The sequence below is a fragment of the Equus caballus genome, chromosome 16, assembly GCF_041296265.1.
Source record: "Equus caballus isolate H_3958 breed thoroughbred chromosome 16, TB-T2T, whole genome shotgun sequence".
Classification (NCBI taxonomy): domain Eukaryota; kingdom Metazoa; phylum Chordata; class Mammalia; order Perissodactyla; family Equidae; genus Equus; species Equus caballus.
This window is the reverse complement of record NC_091699.1, coordinates 24,854,479-24,868,340: the sequence shown is the minus strand read 5'-3', so window position 1 is coordinate 24,868,340 and position 13,862 is coordinate 24,854,479. Positions and strand designations below refer to the sequence as shown.

The window sequence follows — 13,862 nt, the reverse complement described above, 5'->3', positions numbered from 1 at the left end:
TTTTTTCCCTCTTTTTGTCATTCAGCTAAAATGAATGGTTGATAATGTTTAGAATGTCATTTAACTGTAGAAAGAGAAGAAAAAGCCAGAAAATATTTAAACTATTCTTTAATTCATTCAATCATGTCCTAATAAAATTATGATAATTTTGATCCAGATTAAAAGGATTTTTGTATTATTTCCTAGTCTTTTAGACATTTATCAATTCAATATAAAACGTTCCTAAGAAATTAACAGATATGATATATATAAATTATACATTTCTATAAAGATATTTCCCCAATTGTCAAGACTTACCAAAGAGCATTTAAATATCATGTTCTAGATATAGATATTTATAGTGCACACCTATGCTTTTTTTTACCTTAATGAATATAAGACTCTACTTGTCCAAAATTTTGTAGTATTTCCTAAAATGACTTGATCACATCATCATCTAACAACAATGATATGAGCAACTACTGAGGTTTATCAGTGCTTAATGTTAATGTCAGTACAATGTAATGTGAGTTTTGTTCTATACACTTCACAGGCATCATTTCATTTAATCCTCAGGACAACCTTATTTAGGTAGCTATTAGAACCAGTACCAGGTGCCCCAATGACTATATATTCCTAGACTATCTATTTCTAGAGGAGCCATTTCCGAGTCAAAAAAAATTGCTTTTTTATTTATTATAGATATTGATAAGTAACCCTCAATAGAATTTGTACTAATGGATCCACCCACCAAAAAGGTATGTGAATATCTGGTATCCCACACAGTTATCACACAATGATAAAACTTTTGATCTCTGCCAGTTTAATAGATGGAAAACATGGAGTGTGAAAATATTTTTGTTTTCATTTGTGTTTTCTATTACAATTGAGATCAAGCCCTTTCGATAGCTCTTATCACCCTCCACATGTCAAAACAGCCCTCCCCGGGGATTAGCAGGTTTTAAATGAGATGACTTTGTGGGTGGAAAGTCATAAGAAAAATTGAGCTGAGGAATAGAGGTAAGAGCTTTTTGACCTTGGCAGATAGCTTCTACTTTTATGAAATGCCCTATTCAAGCCTTTCTTAGGTGGTTTGAGCACTTTTGATGGAAATCTGGTTGCACGCTAAGAACTTGGTTAATGGGGCACCAAGCATGGCTAGCAACCCTGGCCACTATCATTGTATTTTTAAACTAAATGTGTCAGACTGAATTGTTTTGAGATATGATGGTTGTTAAACATATACACACAGATACTCCGAAGGGATGCTGAGAATCGATGGGCTTTTATTTTTACATACCAAATTCTTACCTGATCCAGGACCGAAATCTGCTGTTGACTCTTCACTCAATATAATCATATGAATATTGAGTATTTTATTGTCAGTAGATGGCATTCTTGACTAGAAACATACTTCATAACTTCACCTCGTGGCCTCTACATAACCTCTTAAGTGGTCAATTGAAAAGCTTTTACCTCCTTTTGTTTTTTTTTAGTCTTATGATATATTCTGCATTGTCCCTCAGGGCTATATGCATTGACTATCATATAGACAGCTTTTCCGAACTAGGCGTATACAATTCAGCATGTAGTGCTTGACATTGGAATAATACTACTTAAGGATTATCTCCAGTGATTGAGGAGGTGCATAGATGGTGTGGGAAATGAAATCTGTTGAAAATCTTCAGACTGTTTTCTGGGTGCTTATTTCAGTGCTCTCCCTAATAACCTTTTAGCAGAGCAGCAGCATGATAGAATCATTCTAGAAATCATAGTTATTATCTCTTGCAGATACCTGAAGGTCATCTAGCCCGCCCCTCTGATTTTGTAGATGAAGATGCTCCTTAGAGAAATGACTTTTCCAAGAAAGTTACTGGAAAAGTCAAGACTCCCTGAGTGAGCCCAGTGAGTTCCTTCTCAAATTTGTACATGCCCTGTCCACCCAAGAAGTGAAATACACAGCAAAAGTAGAAGAGAAGCAAACAAAGACAATCACCTGGAAAATCTACCTTAGATAATCAGTATTGGCATTGTTTCCTCACCATTCCAGCTATTCCATACGATTCCTTGCTCTGTTAGGTATCTAATAGGTTTTCCTTCTTTTCAGATGGAAATTTGCCAGGTAGCTTTTAGATTCTGAAATGGCAACCCACCATCTGGCAAGAAAACCGGTAGTAATAGATATGTATTAAAAGGTCTTTATTGCATCTAGCTAAGACTCACACTTCATCAGCTTGTGGAGTTTCTGTACTTAGCACATTTATATACAAAACTACTTACAGATATGCCTTTTTTCCAGACACTGGACCAACAGATCTTTGACCGAGATTTATGCTGATCTATTTGCTATGAAAATTCATTAATTGCCCTTTTATGGAGCTTATAAAACTGGGTACAATACCTAGAGTTAGGAAGAAGTAGAATTATTTTCTTTAGAGGGAGACAGATGCACTGATTGCCTTTGTCATGATGAAATTTTGTTTTAATTTTCATCAGTGGCTCCAAAAGAAGCTTGATCGTTTTATTAGTGTGGTCCTCACAAAGAGCATATTTCCCTTGTCTTTTTTTTTCTCTTCTCTTTTTCTCTTGCTTAGTCAGTAGTGCCCATCTCTCCACCAGAGAAGCATGTGACTGCATTTTCAGTATTACTTCAGTCACAAAAGATTCAAGTTTATGCTAAATGGAGACCAGATACTTGTCTTTCATGTGGCTTGAAGCTTTGACAAAATCTATTCACTTGCTTTGAACGGTATTGCTCTGAGCTTACTTTTGCTTGAGAAAAAAGGCCATAGTTATTTGGAAAAACTGAGTTCTCATTTATCTTGGCTTATCTGTAGTATTGATAAGATCTACTGTCTTAGAATTCACTCGGAACTAACAAAAGAACGAAATGGCTGAGAAGACCCATAAGTCTATACATTCCAGAAACAAAAAGGATTTACTTTTTCCTGTTCTACTTGCCTTTTGAGTAGAGTTTGAATTGAATGATTATTGTGAATAGCATGAGATTTAACGATGCTAACATTATCAATTTGTAACTTATCCAGGTGTGAAGGATTATGCACATGAGGGTAACCTGAAAGCTATTTAGATTAAGCAGCTTATTAATATAGAAGCTAACTTTGATGCAGTCACAAATACAGAACTCCAGATGTTTATCTAGGAGGGAAATATCTCAGCCTGTTTTTCAACATGCTATAGTAAATATTCAATATAAATCTGTCAAAATTTTGAAGAAATTAAAACTATTCTGTATTGTTTTATTTTTCTCACTTTAAAAATTAATTTCTATCTTTGTTTTTATAAGTTTTTTAACGCTTCTATATGTTTAAAATTACATATCTTCCCAACACAAATTGCATAATCTCTTGTCAGTCAGAGGAGCTTTGCTATCCTATATGATAACCACGTGATGCATTAATGGTTACGATGCTGACTAGAGAACTAGAGTTCGGTAAAATGCTCTCACTAGATTTTAAATTTTGATGATTTGGAAGTGACAGGAGCATCTAGGACTGTGCATGTTCTTGGGCTAATTCCTTTAGTTACTATCACATCCATCCATCCACTCAATACCCAGGTGTATCAGTGACCACTGTGACAGAGGCCTTTGCACTAGGTGCTGGAATACAAATAGTGGATTCTGTTTCAAGGCACATATAGTTTAGTTAAAGGAGATGTATCAGTAAATCAGTCTAAAATTTAGTGCAGGAAATATTGTGATAGGAGATGCAGAGGTGAGCCATCTTAATTCAGTGGAGAAGGACTCGGGAAGGTGAGGTTGGTGGAGTTTTGAGGGATGTTAAGTAAATGCATCCTTAGGTATAAGGTAGTATGAATAGCTCACAGTATTGTGAAAATCCTGTGTAGGAGCAACATAATCATCATGAAGTTACAAGATGGTCTCATTAGGAGAAATTGTTAGGTTTACATCATTCGGATCACTGCCAAGGCTCTGTAATTTAGCAGGAAGTACAGAGGAGTTGCAGATAGGAGATCTCATTCTGCTGCTTATTAGCAATGCAACTACAGGCCAAACACTGATCCTTTCTTACCCTACTTCCTTTCTGTCAGCTGGAGATAATACCAGTAGGTACTCAATAAGTGTTAGACTTAATACTCAAAGGAGATTGTGTATCTGGAAGCATATTGCAAATGGTAAAGCTCTATAAAATGACTTCTTTTATTCTCTACATATTTATTCCACATCTCCTATGTTTCATTTATTGAATTACATGTGGGGAGTAAATAATTTCATTTTGTTTTAGTCATCAAAAAGCAGTTAGCATTTTATAAGAGTCATTATTGGACCTTATACCTTTTGTTTGGGGGCTCAGAAATAATTTTAAGTATTTTCCTAAGGAATACAACATGCTTTCATACCATGCATTCATACCAACACGCTTTGGTATGAATGGAATATAAAAAAGATATGCCCCAAACTGTCATTTTCATTCATTTATCCATTTTAATCCCACCTACTAGTATATATTGGATGTCAGGCTCTATGCTAGGCACTGAGGATATACAACATAGATGCTACCTTCCTTTAGTTTACAGCTCAGTGAGGGCTACAGTCATAAATCACATAATCCCATAGATGATCTGTGATAAATGCTTTGAAAAAGCAAAATGCTGTCCTGTGAGAGTATAGTACATTATGAGGACTTGACTTAGGGTGTCAGAGGAGGCTTCTCTTAGAAAGTAAAGTTTAAGTGGGGATCTCCAGAATGAATAGGTGGAAGTGGGAAGTGGGTGGAAGAAGAAATAGTATGTATAAAAGCCCTGAAATGGGAAGGAACGTGGCAAATTTCAAGAACTGAAAACACTTCAGTATATCTAGAGTGCAGAGAACAAGGTGGAGGATGGTGGAAGATGATATGTTGGAAATATTTGGCTAAGGTTAGATGATGCAGGGATTTGTAGGCCAATTAAAGAACTTGGGTCTTTTTTCTATGACTAATGGGAAGACACTGAAGCATCTTGAGATAGTTGGGGTGGGGAGGGGTGATTATACTAGCTAATAGATAGGGAAAGGATAGGTGGGGTCAGGAAGGAATGCAATGAGAATGCTCTTGCTGCTATTGCAGGTGAGAGATATGGTAGGTTGGGGGTGGGGCAGAGTTGATGGCAGAGATGGAGAGATGTGGATGAAGTAAAATGGTCTAGACTAAGTGGTGGATTGGCTACTTATAAGAGGTGAGAGAGAGAGGAAGTTGTGTGTGACTCCTGTCTTTCTTGCTTCTGAAATTGGGTGAATTATGGTGGTGCCGTTTACTGCCAGTGCTGGGAAGTGGACCTTTGGGGTGGGAGGGGGATTGGTGTTTGTATTCAGAGGTGTTTAGTTTGACGTCCCTTTAGATTACCCAAATAGAGATGTCAGATAGCCAATTGGCTGCATGGATATGGACCTCAGAAAAAAGAGTCTGAAGACAAAATATAGAAGTCATAGAAAGGTAAATATATGTTTGCATTAAGTCTAAACTATCATCAGTATCACCTGGAGTTTAAATTTAGAAAACTTTAGTGGAAAATTTTTGAGGGTAAGAAAAGTGGAGGATTTGTAAAACTTGAATAGCCCTCATACCGTTTAAATTTTTTGTAATTGTTACACAATTTATCTAATCTTTAAAAGTTGGATTTCAACTTAATTCTTATCTAAAAATTTGGCAATGATTTTAAATAAATGATAATAAAGGAGGATTTTTCATGTACTTTATAGGGAATGAATATTAATCGTTGCTCTTTATGATCTTATGAAATTTATCCCTTAATTTGAAATGAGACAGTTTTGACTTTCATATGAAATCAGATAGTTAATTTTGCTTATTTGAACATACTACTGTATTCGTATCTCTTTTTCATCTCAGATTTTTAGATATAGATCAGCCTGTAAGCCTTTTTCATAGATTTACTGTGACAATTTTCTTGCTTATCAGGGTAACTTACTACACAGATTAAGGAATTTCATGATAAAGCAGGTCCTCTATATTTCATTGAGAAGAACTTCTTCTAACATGATTTCGCATTGAGACTGTTTTCTCTAAAACCAGTGATACCATTGGAATGCAACTAACTACTTTTAAAAAGTCTAGGTTTATGTTTTGTTCTAAAATCCATTTCTTTATTTGTAGGTGATGTGCAGTTGAATCTGAAATGAGTAACATATTTGGGGGTATGTACCATTTTATGTAACTAAATAAATATGTCTGTGTACTACATAAGTACATATTATATTTAGGAATTGTACAAAATATTAATTGGAACTGCTTTTCCTTATGCGTTATGAAATTAATCTATAGCTCTGTCTTATGTAAATAATATATACAGAAAGCAGTAGCAATGGATTTTATATTAAACTATAAGATCATCGGTGATTTTAAATATAATTTGTGTCCCGCTAAATTCATCTGCAAATAAAATTTTATTGTTAAATCTCATTTTTCCAATGTATTTTAAAATTGTGCATTCTTCAAAGAAGGAAAGTTAACTATCTTATGTTTATTATTTGAATAACTAAATATAATACGTAATGCATTTATTAGTTTTCCCTCAGATATTTATCTGGCTATAAATCTTTGGTATTTTTCATAAAATTTATACTTTTGCTATGTTAAATGCTAATATTACCAAAATGTGCATTTTGGAACCTAACTTCCCCCTGTAAACATTATTTTATATTTCGTCATTTTTAGTGATCAGTTGGCTCTGTTTTCAGTACAAAAATTCTCAATAATCGTTTTTTTGATTATTCAACCTAATGCTTTTATATTTTGTACAAAGTTCTTGGTCTTTACTCGTTCTGGTTTAGTGCATACATCATATGCTGGAGAATTACTAGTTTGCTTGTTTTAACAATTTATACTTTGGTAATTCTGTGATAATAATGTATTTTGTATTTGGTTACCCAATTGCAGATAATCTTGTGGCATTACAGAGTTTAATTTATGGGGAAGATCTTTAGACTTAAAAAGGATTACTGACCATTTAAGAATGATTAATTAATCAGTATAAAATTGAGTCTTAACTGTATTAATGCCTGTCTAAGCTACACACAGATACATGCACAGACACATGTACCACCCAATCCTATAGCAAAAATGATCAAGTTACAACATAGGGGATGGTCCTGCAGTGTTGGCCTAGAACAGTAGTGAGCCAGGGGTTCTGGAGTTGCCTTTTGAGACTGATCTTGCTCTCAGGAGCTGTGGATCTTCAGCAATTCAGTTTCCCTAAAGTTCACTTTCCTCATTTGTATGGTTAGTGGGCTAAATCATATGATTTCTTAGCTTCCTTCTTCCCTAACATATTTTTGTTTCATTTCATACTTCAAAAAGCTAAAGTTTAGAGGTGAATAATTTTGTATTGGTAAAACTGATATTAAGAGGTTACAGGGTAAGGAAAATTCATTTATCGGGGTCAGACATTAGAAGGGTACAAGTAATTCTTTGTTTAGTCAGTAATGTTCTTGTTTTCTTGCTGAATTTTGGGATGAGAGTTGATCTAGGAAGGCAGGCTTCCCCTCTATGCCCTTTTGTCCTACCTGACATGGAGACTCAGGATTGACTCATTTTGAAAGAATCCCTCATAACCTTGTTAGTTCAAGGTTATCTTTTATCTGATTTCTCTCTTCCTGGATAGGTTGCAGGCTGAGGAGCATTAAAATATCTATTTTCTTAGAGGTTTCCTTTTCTAGATTTGAATAATTCACTTGATTCTTCCAAGGTACTTAGGTGAAAGAGAGTTATCTAGGAATGCTAATTTTAGTTCTTTTTGTTTGGAATTAGAGAAATAAATGCATTATATTTTTAGTCTAGGTAGTAAATTCTTCACATTCTTTAATCTGGTCATTTAAAAACTCTAAATGATGTTCTACTACCTTTTATGTTGTTTGGTTAGATATTTGCTTGAGGTATGTGTCTTTTTTCCTTTCGTTAATTTAAAAGAGAAATATTTATCTGAAGTGGGTGAATATGAAGAATGATTCAGATCTGTTTGAGTATTGGGTTTATTCTGCTTTGAGTACTCCTTTTTGTTCCCATTCATGTATTATTTTAAGCTCCTTATTTCCGACATTCCAACAGCAGATATCAAATGACTGCTATTTTATACTATAGGGGATTTTTATGAAAAGGCCAAAGAATCCACTATATGTCTCTGACCGTTTTTCCAACTCTGAGATTCTGTGATTCTGTGATTTTAATCTGTTACCTTAAATCTAAAATATTGTCATTTTTGTAGGTGAAACTGATAAGTTAGTGTCCATTTTATATGGATCAGCCTACACGTGAAAGATTAGTTATTCAGTATTTAGAGAAAAATATATAACTCATCTACAAAAATGGTAATGACAAACAGCAAAGCTTATTAAGATATTAACTGCATTTAAAAAGACTTAGTTATCATGGAGTGCCAGATATTAAAAAGTATATTTTAAACATTTGTAAATCAAATGGGAATAAAATATTCTTTACATATTTTTTATCTTATTATAGGGAATTCTTTTTCTGGGTTTTGTGAGACACATCACAGGCATTACAGTTTGAAATCAGTTTCATTGTTTTCTTTGCAATTGCTACATAGCTGCTGAATATTTGCAGTAAGTTTTAATGACTACTGAGGAACATGCTTGATTATATGCCATTAGTAAAAATATCTTTTTATGGCAAAGGGTCGTTTTCAGGATGTCCTTGACAAAGGCAATAGATAAATGTGTTATTACCCTTCAAAAGAATGCAAATCAGTATAAGCAAATTTTAGGGGAAATATTTAAAAATAAACAATTAAAATAATGGATATTCTTTGTGTGTTGCTTATTGAAATTATATGAATGTATAAAAAGAGCATGTAGGTGTACTTATTTTCAGAGGCCAGTTTAATACTAATTAGAAGAGTTGTAAATATCATAATTATTCTGTATAGTAATTCCATTTTCATTACCCACATTTTATTGCTAAGTATACCAGATACTGGGTAGATAGTTGTAATGCTGGCACTGAGAATATCCCCAAGATGACTTTTCAGTTTTTCTAACCATCATCTCATGTTCCTGATGCTCCTGCTACTTATCATTTGCTATTTCACCCAGTATTTGATCCTACCTCTCTGCCTTCTTTTATTCAGTTTCCTTTGTCAGAGACCTCCCTTTCTTCCTGTCCTTACCTGTCAAAATTTTACTTATCTTTCATGCTACCACAGCATGGCTGACAAGTGTTGTAGGTTCATACCTGGGATCTGAACCTGGGAACCTGGGCTACCAAAGTGGAGTGTGCCAAACTTAACCACTATGTCATGGGGCTTACCCCCAAGAGATTCTTTTTTTTTGGTGAGGAAGAATGACACTGAGCTAACTTCTATGCCAGTCTTCCTCTGTTTTGTATGTGGAACACCACCACAGCATGCCTTGACAAGCAGTGTGTAAGTCCTTGTGCAGGATCTGAACCTGCGAACCCCGGGCTGCCCAAGTAGAGTGCTCAGACTTAACTACTACACCACTGGGCACCCACCCCCCTGAACAGAGATTCTTATTTTTTGTGTATGTGTGAAGAAGATTTTCCCTGAGCTAACATCTGTGCCAATCTTCCTGTATTTTGTATGTGGGATGCCTCCACAGCATGGCTGATGAGTGGGTTACATCCATATCCAGGATCTGAGCCTGCAAACCTGGGCCACCAAAGCAGAACTTTAACCATTTGGCCATGGGGCTGGCTTCAGAGATTCTTTTTAAGCAACTCTCCAATAAGTTTAAGGCAGATTGTAGGTTCAAAATACATATCCATGCACCATCGCATGTATCATTTAAACCTGTAGAGGTAAAAAACCACTGTCCTTGAATACTAGATTAAATCTTCCTGTACTCTATTATGGATACAAGGTATGGGTAAAGAGAGACCTGGTTGTATCACCCATTCTTCTGTAGTAAGCATTGTGAGAGTAAAAACTGTAAGGAGAATAATTATATAGGGCATCATAAATTCACTTGCTGCTTTGTTCAGGCCATCATCATCTCACCAGTAGCAGAGGAGCTTAAAAATGCTAACCACATATGCAGTTCAGTCCAGATCTACTCACATGGACATTTCCATATATGGCAGTAATTTGGAAACAAAAGATGGAAAATTTGAAGGCTCTGATCTGTAGCATTTCCTCTTAAAATATTTCAACCAAATTATTTGGTTTGGTATGCAAGACCCTGTGCAAGGTAGCTGCCATCTACCTTTTGCCTCGTCACCTCAATCCTCTAAATTTCTCTATTTTTTTTACTTCTACACCTCAGCAAATGCTATTCTCTCTCTTTGCGTGTGTTATTCTCCTCTATCCACTGTCCTCCTAAGCTTGGTGAAGTCATTCTTTTAGGACCTACCTCTGTTAGAGCTTACTGCTATGAAGCTTTCTCTCACTATCCAAGACAAAGTTGACCTTACTTTGTAACTATTTGTATCCCTTTCTTATGTCAGCAACCACTACTCTGAATTATTATTGTTATTATATTTTTCTCTCTGGAATGAGGCAAGGGGCTCTGTTGGAGCAGGAATCCTTGTATCCGTCTTATATGACCAGTTTCTAGGTCCATGCATAGAGAATATTGAGGTTTTAATGGTGGTTACTGAATGAATAAATGAACAAAATGGGATGGATGAGACACATAGAGTAGTTCAGTGTGGACAAGTAAAAGATAAAGCTTTTCTCAAAAATAAAGGCAAAATAAATGTTCTGAGATTTCTCAGTGCATTATTCTTAAAACCTTTAGGATTTCACATGTGAGGTCATTGTTCAAACTCTCATTTGATAAAGAATCATTGTCACGTGCATTCCTTAAGATGTATGTTCAAAAAGGCTATGCAATCTGGGGCCAGCCCCATGGTGTAGTGGTTGAGTCTGGCGTGCTCAGCTTTGGCAGCCTAGGTTTGGATCTGGGCACGGACCTATACCACTCAGCAGCTATGTTGTGGCAGCAACCCACATACAAAGTAGAGGAAGATTGGCACAGATGTTAGCTCAGGGCTAATCTTCCTCAGGGGAGAAAAGAAAAGACTACACATTAAAAAGACTAATTAGTTGCCTGCAGGAAAATATTGGAAACAAAGCTGAAAGCATTGTAATTCATGATATTTAATGTTTAAAGTATGAAAAAGTTTGACCAACCCACTACAATATTGTAATTAAAATGTATTCCGAAGTCAAATAAATTGAGAAGTACTATGTATATTTTATCTATCTTTGATAATATACACAATGTATGTTTCCATATTAAATACGCTGAGAAGTCCTGCAGCTAAAAATCTATTACTATTTCAAGTAGCAGTGCTCACATAGTCTGAGATAGAACCCACTTACCCTACTCCTTTGATACCCAGGACATATTTTGGGAGTCACTGACCTAACAGAAGATAAACCCATGATAGTTTATTAAGGAGGAAATTGAGGCTGAGAGATTCCCTTGTTTGTTTGTGGTTTTAAGCTGCCATTTTCAGAAACTGAACCTTGGGCAAAATGGACACATTGATGTAGTATTTAGCACAGCTTAACAAACACTTTGTAGCCGTTACTTTGTGCCAGATCATCTGGCAATATGAAGATGAATAAGATAAACAGGTTGGGGAATATAACAATAGTTAGGTTCCCAGGTGATGGTTCTCAGATTTCCAGAAAAGGAAATTGACAGTGTATACACTGACTCTGAGCGTGATTCCCCTGCTATAATTAATTCCCAAAAGCTCATATTGCATTGAAACTCTTCTAGCTATTCTTTAGAAGTACAGACTTTGAAGTCAGCAAAAGAAAATAGTTATGAACACTGACTTTTAGAAAAGTACCATGTACGTATTTTTAAACTCTTAGCATTTTAGTTTAAAACAATAAAACTGGGTGCACATATTTTTCTCTTAGAGAAATAAATGATTGTGTGGTGAAAAGTTCTAAATTTAACTTAATATTTCCTTTTATTGACTCTCATTGGTCCTGTGTCATGAAAAATGATATACCTCTCAGCTACCTTTAACTAGGTATTCTATCATTAATCTTAAACTGTCTAGCTATGCTAAAATTTTCTTGGTTTTTATGAATCAATACTTATATCCCAGTAGTAAATAGAGTTGCTTTTTGAGAATTATCCTTTGCCTCCCACCCCTACTCCAACTTCACTAGCACCAGGCAGACAGATAGGTACGTGTGTTTGTGTGAGTGTGCATACTCTCACTCACGCTCTCACACTCTTACTGTCACATTCTCTTGGGTGAACACTTTTCTGGATGTTAGTTTTTCAGAATATCAATGATCCTAATTATTTTTCTCAGGTGCAGATAGGATTTTTAACCTCATACTTTCCGTTAGGATTCTGCTGAACAACAGCAATGATCTGTTTTCTTTCAGTTTACTGTAGTTCAACTTGTACTCTGCTTATCTTGGACTTTCTTGTCCTGCAACCGTCTTCCCCCCCAGAATTTTTGGCATTCTTCGTCTGAGATATAGTAAAGTGCACATAATCAAGCAATCATTTACTTATTCATTCAACAAATTGTCATGAAGGCAGTGTGCTAGCAGTTGTGGGAATCATGAGGAAAGGATTTCACAATACTTCTTATGCTGAAAGGAAACTTTTAATGGGGATATTTTTTGCCATTACTTGTGTAAAATTTCTTTTGAATAATAGAACTGATGTTTTTGATGTTTGCTTTAAGTAGCTTCCATAAATAGGTATTTTGATTCTGGCCCTTAGCTATGCTGGGAATGATGGAAGACACATTTTTAACTGAGGATATTGGTTTGAAGATGCAGCATAATTAGTATGTGTAGTATTTGTTAACTCACCACATATCTTTGTAACAGTGTACTATGTGAAGACTATTTTAGTAAATAAAAAGATACACTGCTATTATAATTGCCCACAAATAATTTTATTCATCATAAAATTATGAAATGGGATGATGGATACAATAAATGACTCTAATACAAGGTAGAATACAAGATGAGTTCCTAAAAGAGGTATAGAGAAAGTTAGTGGGCAATTCAGAAGAGGCAAAAATTACGTCTCTCTGGGGTTCCAGGAAGAATTTTATGGAAGGGGTTGGCATTGAATTTTTGCTCAGTGACTATGGTTGGTATATGAATTTATAGAGATAGTGGGGATGGTCACTGTAGGCTGAGTAAGTAGTGTGAGTATAAACGCAGAGATATGAAAAGTCTTGGGGCATGAATGTGACCAGCAAGTGGAGGGGATCAGTTAAGTGCAAGCATAGAATGGGGAAAGGAATGTGCCTGTCATGCAAAACATAAATACATTGTGTTCCTCCATGTGTTTAGGCAAGTGTTTTCTAGGCAAGTGTTATGTAAGTGTTTCTGTGGAAAGTAGATTTGCCTTTCTACCTGGCCATCATACAAAGTCAATTCTGTTGATAAGTTCTTTGCTGATATGACTGCAATAATCTTTGAGTTATGTAGTCTTCACCAGCCCTGATAGAGTGTTGAATGTTCAAAAGAAAAATCCAAAGATCTATTATATCATCAAATGCCATTGCATGTTTATGAAATCAGATGAAAACCAATTCCTACATTAGAGCAAATCTGCTTTTCGGTACTTGGTTGGGGTTGTAAGGAGAGATTACTTTGCTTCCCTAAGAAGGTTAAGCTGTCATCTAGCTAAATATGGACTTAAAATAATGCTGCCAAAAGCAGCTGCTGCTTGTGATTGATGATGATGATGACAGATGATGATAGTTTAAAATCAGTTTTGCAAGGGAAATTGCTATTTTTCTGCTTTGGCTGATGTTGTAGTCTGGATTAGAGATTTCTTGTCATATTAGGTATCTTTTTTGATCAAAAGGGAAATTGCTAAGGACTGTATTCTCTATGATAAAATGGCTCTATAACTGAGCTATGGGGCA

The 13,862-nt window shown here is 35.3% G+C and overlaps 1 protein-coding gene across 3 annotated transcripts in view; it reads left to right on the top strand.

Moving 5' to 3' along the window:
* The window catches only part of CNTN4 (contactin 4), an 874,155-nt gene that overhangs the window by 130,130 nt on the left and 730,163 nt on the right, over window positions 1-13,862 (top strand). The window contains exon 2 of one of the 3 annotated variants that reach the window (XM_023620061.2): window positions 6,114-6,154. The exons of the other annotated variants lie outside the window; for them this stretch is intronic. The gene's annotated coding sequence lies outside the window, so the exon portion shown is untranslated. The remainder of the gene's footprint in view (window positions 1-6,113; window positions 6,155-13,862) is intronic. 3 annotated transcript variants of the gene reach the window in all.